Raw genomic sequence first — 7,865 nt, 5'->3', positions numbered from 1 at the left:
TTTCCGGATTCAATCCGGTGCCATCTGCAATTTCATTTGTCAGATTCGCACCCATGCCGTGCTTCGCAAAATACTTATCTTTCGAAGTGTATATTACTAGAGGGGGTCTCCTTGGGCTCCACTGCTGCGGCTACTGCGGCCTGAAGTTGGGCTTTGCACTCTGCCAGCTCCTTGGACAGTAGGGAATTCTTTTCTGTAAGAACCTGCATAACAAATGATCCTTAAATCAGTTATTCTAACTGTTTCAAGTCTCGGGGGCTACTGGTATATATATATAATTACCAAAATTTTCTTACCCATATGTCTTACATATTGTTCCGTGGCTCTGGCTAGACCATTTTGAGCGGCACGGAGGTACGCATCTCCCGAGTTGAAGGCATCTAACGCCCCTTGGGAGAAACAAGTGCCGCGAAGAATTGTCCGGCGACGCCTGTGGTTCATGGCACTCTCCACCTCAGAGTTGGTGGCAGACAACCCGTCCACATCCTCCGTCGGAGGAGCGTCTGGCGCGCGCCTTGCGTTCGCCTCCGCCTCCGGACCAGGCTTTGGAGCCTGGCTGGTGGAGGCGCGATTGGCAGCCTCTTCGGATATAGTCCGGCGAGGTCTGTTTGTCCTGAAGAGAGCACGAGTGTCAATGTGCCTCGAAGGTATAACACCTGGGATAAGGGGGCGTGCCATACCTTTGCGCTAACGCCTCGGTCTGGACTGCACTTCTTTTCTGCCCACGGGGCCCTGCGGCCCCTCGTTGGCTTGTCGCCGCAGGTTCGGCCTTCCGCCTCAAAAACCTCCCCCGCAAAGTTTGGTTGTAATCAGGAAACTAAAAACATGAGAGGGCGGACACCTATTCGGGGTACTGGGATTTCGATCTCAGTTACCTAGGAGGCCGGGATTAGCCCTGGGTAATCGGCCGTAATGGCCACCAAGGTGTTGTCCTTGCTCAATTGATGGAACACTCCATCAATCAGCTCCATAGATATGTCCGGATCCTCTTGAGAGGCCGGGTCGAGGGACCGTCCTGGGTCCTCGGGTTGTGGAGGAGGGCTGCTTATTTCCTTAACAGCCCGGCGCAGTTCCTGCGTTGAAGTCGTCAGACTGAATATTTAACAATGGGAATACAAAACGGATGGGCAAGTAAATGTGACCGCTTACCCAGCTTGGGGGATTGTGCATAGAGAATCCACCCTGTGGGTTGACGCGGGGAAATTCCTCCTCTTCTCCCTTATACAAAGTGGACAAGATCTTTAGTAGAGCGGCAGCTGAATCCGGCCCCTTACGGCCGTAGCGGGTGGCGTCGTCCTCCCTGTTGAAGTCCCACATGGGGTGGCTTCTATACTGAAGCGGCTGCACCCCCCGCATGATGCATTCGTCCATAACCCCGATCATGGTTAGTCCGGAATGGGCTAACAATCTTATTCGGCCCATCAGGTAAATGATGTCCCTGTCACTTTCCCCCTGAGGGCTCCGTGGACGCCAGCTTAGGCGCTTCTTTAAGGGAGCACTGTCGAATTCAGGGAGGCCGATCCGGACAGGATCCGGCAGCGGGACGTCTTCTATATAAAACCATTCCGAGGGCCAGTCTTCGGACGCCTTCTTTGGGGTTCCGGACAGATATCCGGTCCCGGCGATGCGCCACACTTCGGCTCCGCCCACTTGATACATTGACCCCTCCTTAGAGCAGGGCACAAGGCAGAATAACCTTTTCCATAGCCCGAAATGAGCCTCGACGCCCAAAAACAGCTCACAGAGGGCTACGAAGCCCGCGATATGCAATACGGAGGCAGGCGTGAGATTGTGTAGCTGGAGGCCGTAGAACTCCAGCAGCCCCCCGGAGAAATGGATGGATTGGAAACCCGAGCCCCCTTATTAAATAAGGGACGAGGCATACCCACTCTCCTTTGGAGGGATTAGGGGCACTCTCCGCTTGCTTTCCGCCGTTATAGACGGCAAGACCGGCTCGAACCGGGATCATATAGGCCGGGGGAGAAATCCCTTGGTCTGGAGCATCACTAGCTCGCTATGCGGGACGGAGCATCTCTCCCAATATCCAGGCTGAGGGCTGGAAGGGCGAAAGGAGGAGTTGCGATGGCTGGCCATGGTGGAATGGACCTTTGTCGGATGCGCTCTGATGAACACTCGCGAAGAGGGGAAGATGTGGTTTGGATCTAAATCCTCGTCCCCTTAAATAGGGCAGCTCATTTACGTGGCTAGGGGTGTGAATGTAAAAACACTCAGACTTTTCATATTCGTTTGACACGTGGGAAGCGGCCATTATTGGGCGTAGAAGCCAAGGAGCGCAGCATCTACCAGAAACCGGACTTTATTCAACAGGTACACGGAATTTGGGGGAGAACCCTCCTGGCAATGCCGAAGACAATCTGCGCGCCGTACTCATCATCATTGAAGGCTGGTTCGAGGGCTACTGAGGGAGTCCTGGATAAGGGGGTGTTCAGATAGCCGGACTATACCTTCAGCCGGACTCCTGGACTATGAAGATACAAGATTGAAGACTCCGTCCCGTGTCCGGAAGGGACTTTCCTTGGCGTGGAAGGCAAGCTTGGCGATACGGATATGTATATCTCCTACCATTGTAATTGACTTTGTGTAACCCTAACCCTCTCCGGTGTCTATATAAACCGGAGGGGTTTAGTCCATAGGCCGACATACACAACAACAATCATACCATAGGCTAACTTCTAGGGTTTAGCCTCTCCGATCTCGTGGTAGATCTACTCTTGTACTACCCATATCATCAATATTAATCAAGCAAGACATAGGGTTTTACCTCCACCGAGAGGGCCCGAACCTGGGTAAAACTTCGTGTCCCTTGCCTCCTGTTACCATCCGGCCTAGACGCACAGTTCGGGACCCCCTACCCGAGATCCGCCGGTTTTGACACCGACACCCACCGATTGATGTTAATGCAAGGAGTAGGGATTGCCATGCAATGGATGCACTAGAGCTATAAATGTATGAAAGCTCAACAAAAGAAACTAGTGGGTGTGCATCCAACTTGCTTGCTCACGAAGACCTAGGGCACTTGAGGAGGCCCATTGTTGGAATATACAAGCCAAGTTCTATAATGAAATATTCCCACTAGTATATGAAAGTGATAACATGAGAGACTCTCTACTATGCAGATCATGGTGCTACTTTGAAGCACAAGTGTGGTAAAAGGATAGTAACATTGTCCCTTCTCTCTTTTTTCTCTCATTTTTTGGGCCTTCTCTTTTCTTTATGGCCTTTCTCTTTTTTTGGGCCTTCTCTTTTTTATGGCCTTTCTCTCTTTTTTATTCCTCACTTGGGACAATGCTCTAATAATGATGATCATCACACTTCTATTTATTTACAACTCAATGATTACAACTCGATACTAGAACAAAGATGACTCTATATGAATGCCTCCGGCGGTGTACCGGGATATGCAATGAACCAAGAGTGACATGTATGAACGAATTATGAACGGTGTCTTTGCCACAAATACTATGTCAACTACATGATCATGCTAAGCAATATGACAATGCTGAATGTGTCATGATGAATGGAATGATGGAAAGTTGCATGGCAATATATCTCGGAATGACTATGGAAATGCCATAATAGGTAGGTATGGTGGCTGGTTTGAGGAAGATATAAGGAGGTTTATGTGTGACAGAGCGTATCGTATCACGGGGTTTGGATGCACCGGCGAAGTTTGCACCAACTCTCAATGTGAGAAAGGGCAATGCACGGTACCGAAGAGGCTAGCAAGGATGGAAGGGTGAGAGTGCGTATAATCCATGGACTCAACATTAGTCATAAAGAACTTACATACTTATTGCAAAAATATACAAGTCATCAAAAACCTCGGCACTATGCGCATGCTCCTAGGGGGATAGATTGGTAGGAAAAGACCATCGCTCGTCCCCGACCGCCACTCATAAGGAGGACAATCAAATAACACCTCATGTTTCAAATTTGTTACACAACGTTTACCATACGTGCATGCTACGGGACTTGCAAACTTCAACACAAGCATTTCTCAAATTCACAACTACTCAACTAGCATGACTTTGATATTATTACCTCCATATCTCAAAACAATCATCAAGCATTAAACTTCTCTTAGTATTCAACACACTCATGAGAAAGTTTTATTATTCTTGAATACCTAGCACATTAGGATTTTAAGCAAATTACCATGCTATTTAATACTCTCAAAATAATCTAAGTTAAGCATGAGAGTTCATCTATTTCTTCAAAATAAAACTACCACCATGCTCTAAAAGATATAAGTGAAGCACTAGAGCAAATGACAAACTACTCCGAAAGATATAAGTGAAGATCAATGAGTAGTCAAATAATTATGCAACTATGTGAAGACTCTCTAACATTTAATAATTTCAGATCTTGGTATTCTATTCAAACAGCAAGCAAAGCAAAATAAAATGACATTCTAAGAATAGCAAACATCATGTGAAGAAGCAAAAACTTAGGATCAACCGATACTAACCGATAGTTGTTGAAGAAGAAAGGTGGGATGCCAACCGGGGAATCCCCAAGATTAGATGCTTGAGACTTCTTGAAATATTATCTTGGGATGCCTTGGGCATCCCCAATCTTTAGCTTTTGTGTCTCCTTAATTCCTCTCATATCACGGTCTCCCTAAATCTCAAAAGCTTCATCCACACAAAACTGAACAAGGACTCGTGAGATAAGTTAGTATAAACCATTGCAAAAACCTTATCATACTCTAATGTAGAAAATAAATAAAATTATTATTCAACATTGCATACTAAATGACTCTGCATATTTAATAGTCCTATCCTCAAATAGAATCATTAAAGAAGCAAACATATGCAAACAATGCAAACATAACAGCAATCTGCCTAAACAGGATAGTCTGTAAAGAATGCTGAAACATCCATACTTCCCTAGCTACAAAAATTATGAAAGAAAATTACCACTGTAGTAAATTTATCAGATCTTAATATGCAAAAGGTTTCAACATTTTATCACATTCTGACTTTTCTAGGGAATTATTGCAACAGCAGTAAACTTTCTGTTTTCAAACAGCAACATGTATACTTGTAACATAGGCATAGTAAAGGCTATCAATGCCACTTTTATTGAAATAAAAGATGAAAAACATTGTTCTAAATAAAAGCAAGCAAATCCTAACAAAATAAATTGATGCTCCAAGAAAAACACATATCATGTGGTGAATAAAAATATAGCTCCAAGTAAAGTTACCGATGAACGAAGACGAAAGAGGGGATGCCTTCCGGGGCATCCCCAAGCTTAGGCTCTTGGTTGTCCTTGAATATTACCTTGGGGTGCCTTGGGCATCCCCAAGCTTAGGCTCTTGCCACTCCTTATTCCATAGTCCATCGAATCCTTACCCAAAACTTGAAAACTTCACAACACAAAACATAAAGTAGAAAACTCGTGAGCTCCGTTAGCGAAAGAAAACAAAAGACCACTTCAAGGTACTGTAATGAACTCATTATTTATTTATATTGGTGTTAAACCTACTGTATTCCAACTTCTCTATGGATTATAAACTATTTTACTAGCCATAGATTCATCAAAATAAGCAAACAACACACGAAAAACAGAATCTTCAAAAACAGAACAGTCTGTAGTAATCTGTAGCTAGCGCAAGATCTGCAACCCCAAAAATTCTAAAGTAAATTTCTGGACGTGAGGAATTTATCTATTAATCATCTGCAAAAATAACTAACTAAATATCACTTTCCAAATAAAAATAGCAGCAATTCTTGTGAGCGCTAAAGTTTCTGTTTTTTATAGCATGATCAACAAGACTTTCCCCAAGTCTTCCCAAAGGTTCTACTTGGCACAAACACTAATTAAAAGCATAAAACCACATCTAAACAGAGGCTAGATGAATTATTTATTACTAAACAGTAACAAAAATCAAGGAACAAAAATAAAATTGGGTTGCCTCCCAACAAGCGCTATCGTTTGACGCCCCTAGCTAGGCATGATGATTTCAACGATGCTCACATAAAAGATAAGAATTGAAACATAAAGAGAGCATCTTGAAGAATATGACTAGCACATTTAAGTCTAACATACTTCCTATGCATAGGGATTTTGTGAGCAAACAACTTATGGGAACAAGAATCAACTTGCATAGGAAGGTAAAACAAGCATAACTTCAAGATTTTAAGCACATAGGGAGGAAACTTGATATTATTGCAATTCCTACAAGAATATATTCCTCCCTCATAATAATTTTCAGTAGCATCATGAATGAATTTAACAGTATAACCAGTACCTAAAGCATTCTTCTCATGATCTACAAGCATATAAAATTTATTACTCTCCACATAAGCAAAATTCTTCTTATTCGGAATAGTGGGAGTATCATAGGAAACTTGAATACTATAAATTGTTTCCACATTAAAAGAGTAATCTTCAGAGAAGGGGTAATCATAACCATGACAAGTTATATAAATATAATCACTACTTTTTATAGCATAAGTATCATCACAATAATCATCATAAGTAGGAGGCATGCTATCATCATTATAAACTTGCATATCAAAACTTGGGAGACTAAAAATATCATCTTTATTAATCATAGCTTCCCCAAGCTTGGGACAAACATTAATTGCAGCAAATATATTCTCAAAAACATCATGTTCATCAAACATAGCATCCCCAAGCTTGGGCCTTTTCATATCATAAGCATAATCACTTTCATCATCAATAGTATGGATAGCACCAATAGTATAGCAATTATCATATTCTTCCAAGCAAGTGCCAAAAAGATTTTCAAGATCATAAGAAGTATCATTATATTCCACAATTATATTTTCATGAGGCACAATAGTAATAGGAGCAACATTATTTGGGGGAGATATCTTTTTACCTCTCTTCCTTTTTCTTTTCTTCTTCTTCACCACATCATGTGTGGGTTCAATCCTCTTTTTGGAGCTCCTTATTAATGAGATTGGTTGAATAGGAGGCTCCTCCTCGTTACCTGATTCATCATAAGAAATAATAGGAGGGTATTGGGAAGTCTCTTCCCTTTCATTAGTATTCTCTTCATCTTCTATTTGTTTTCTTTTCTTTATGTAGTTGTCAATATAAGGGTTTTCAATACAATTCATTGTACAATACATATAAATTTTCTCTAGATCAAAATGAAGAACTTTATCAAGGGCAAATTTTGGAATATCCTTAGTTATACATTTAATTTCTTCATAACCCAAGAGCAAACTAAGTTCATTATGATGTGCAAGGGAAATCAAGTCATCACAATTTTTGGACACGATGCGATCATGAAACAATTTGCATTGGGTACTAAAATGATCACGTTCAGTGCAAAGTTCACAAGTAGGGCTAAGAAAAAAATAAATTTTCAGCACATTCATCTAGCTCTTCTTGCAACAATTTAGTTTCTAAGTACTTATGCCTCTTGCAATATCTATCTTCCCTATTTGGTGTGTACTTACAAACCCAATGCACTTCACAAAAATTGACATGTTTATAGGAGACATTTTCATCATAACTAGTGCAATCATCATTAGTATCATGGATATTCAAAGAATTCATACTAACAACATTGCAATCATGCTCATCATTCAAATATTTAGTGCCAAACATTTTATAGATTTCTTCTTCTAGCACTTGAGCACAATTATCCTTTCCATCATACTCATGAAAGATATTAAAAAGGTGAAGTGTATGAGACAAACTCAATTCCATATTTTTGTAGTTTTCTTTTATAAACTAAACTAGTGATCAAACAAGAAACTAAAAGACTCGATTGCAAGATCTAAAGATATACCTTCAAGCGCTAACCTCCCCGGCAACGGCGCCAGAAAAGAGCTTGATGTCTACTACACAACCTTCTTCTT

Source organism: Triticum urartu, chromosome 4 (assembly GCF_003073215.2).
Source record: "Triticum urartu cultivar G1812 chromosome 4, Tu2.1, whole genome shotgun sequence".
In the NCBI taxonomy this organism is placed as follows: Eukaryota; Viridiplantae; Streptophyta; class Magnoliopsida; order Poales; family Poaceae; genus Triticum; species Triticum urartu.
This window is presented reverse-complemented; position numbering follows the sequence as displayed.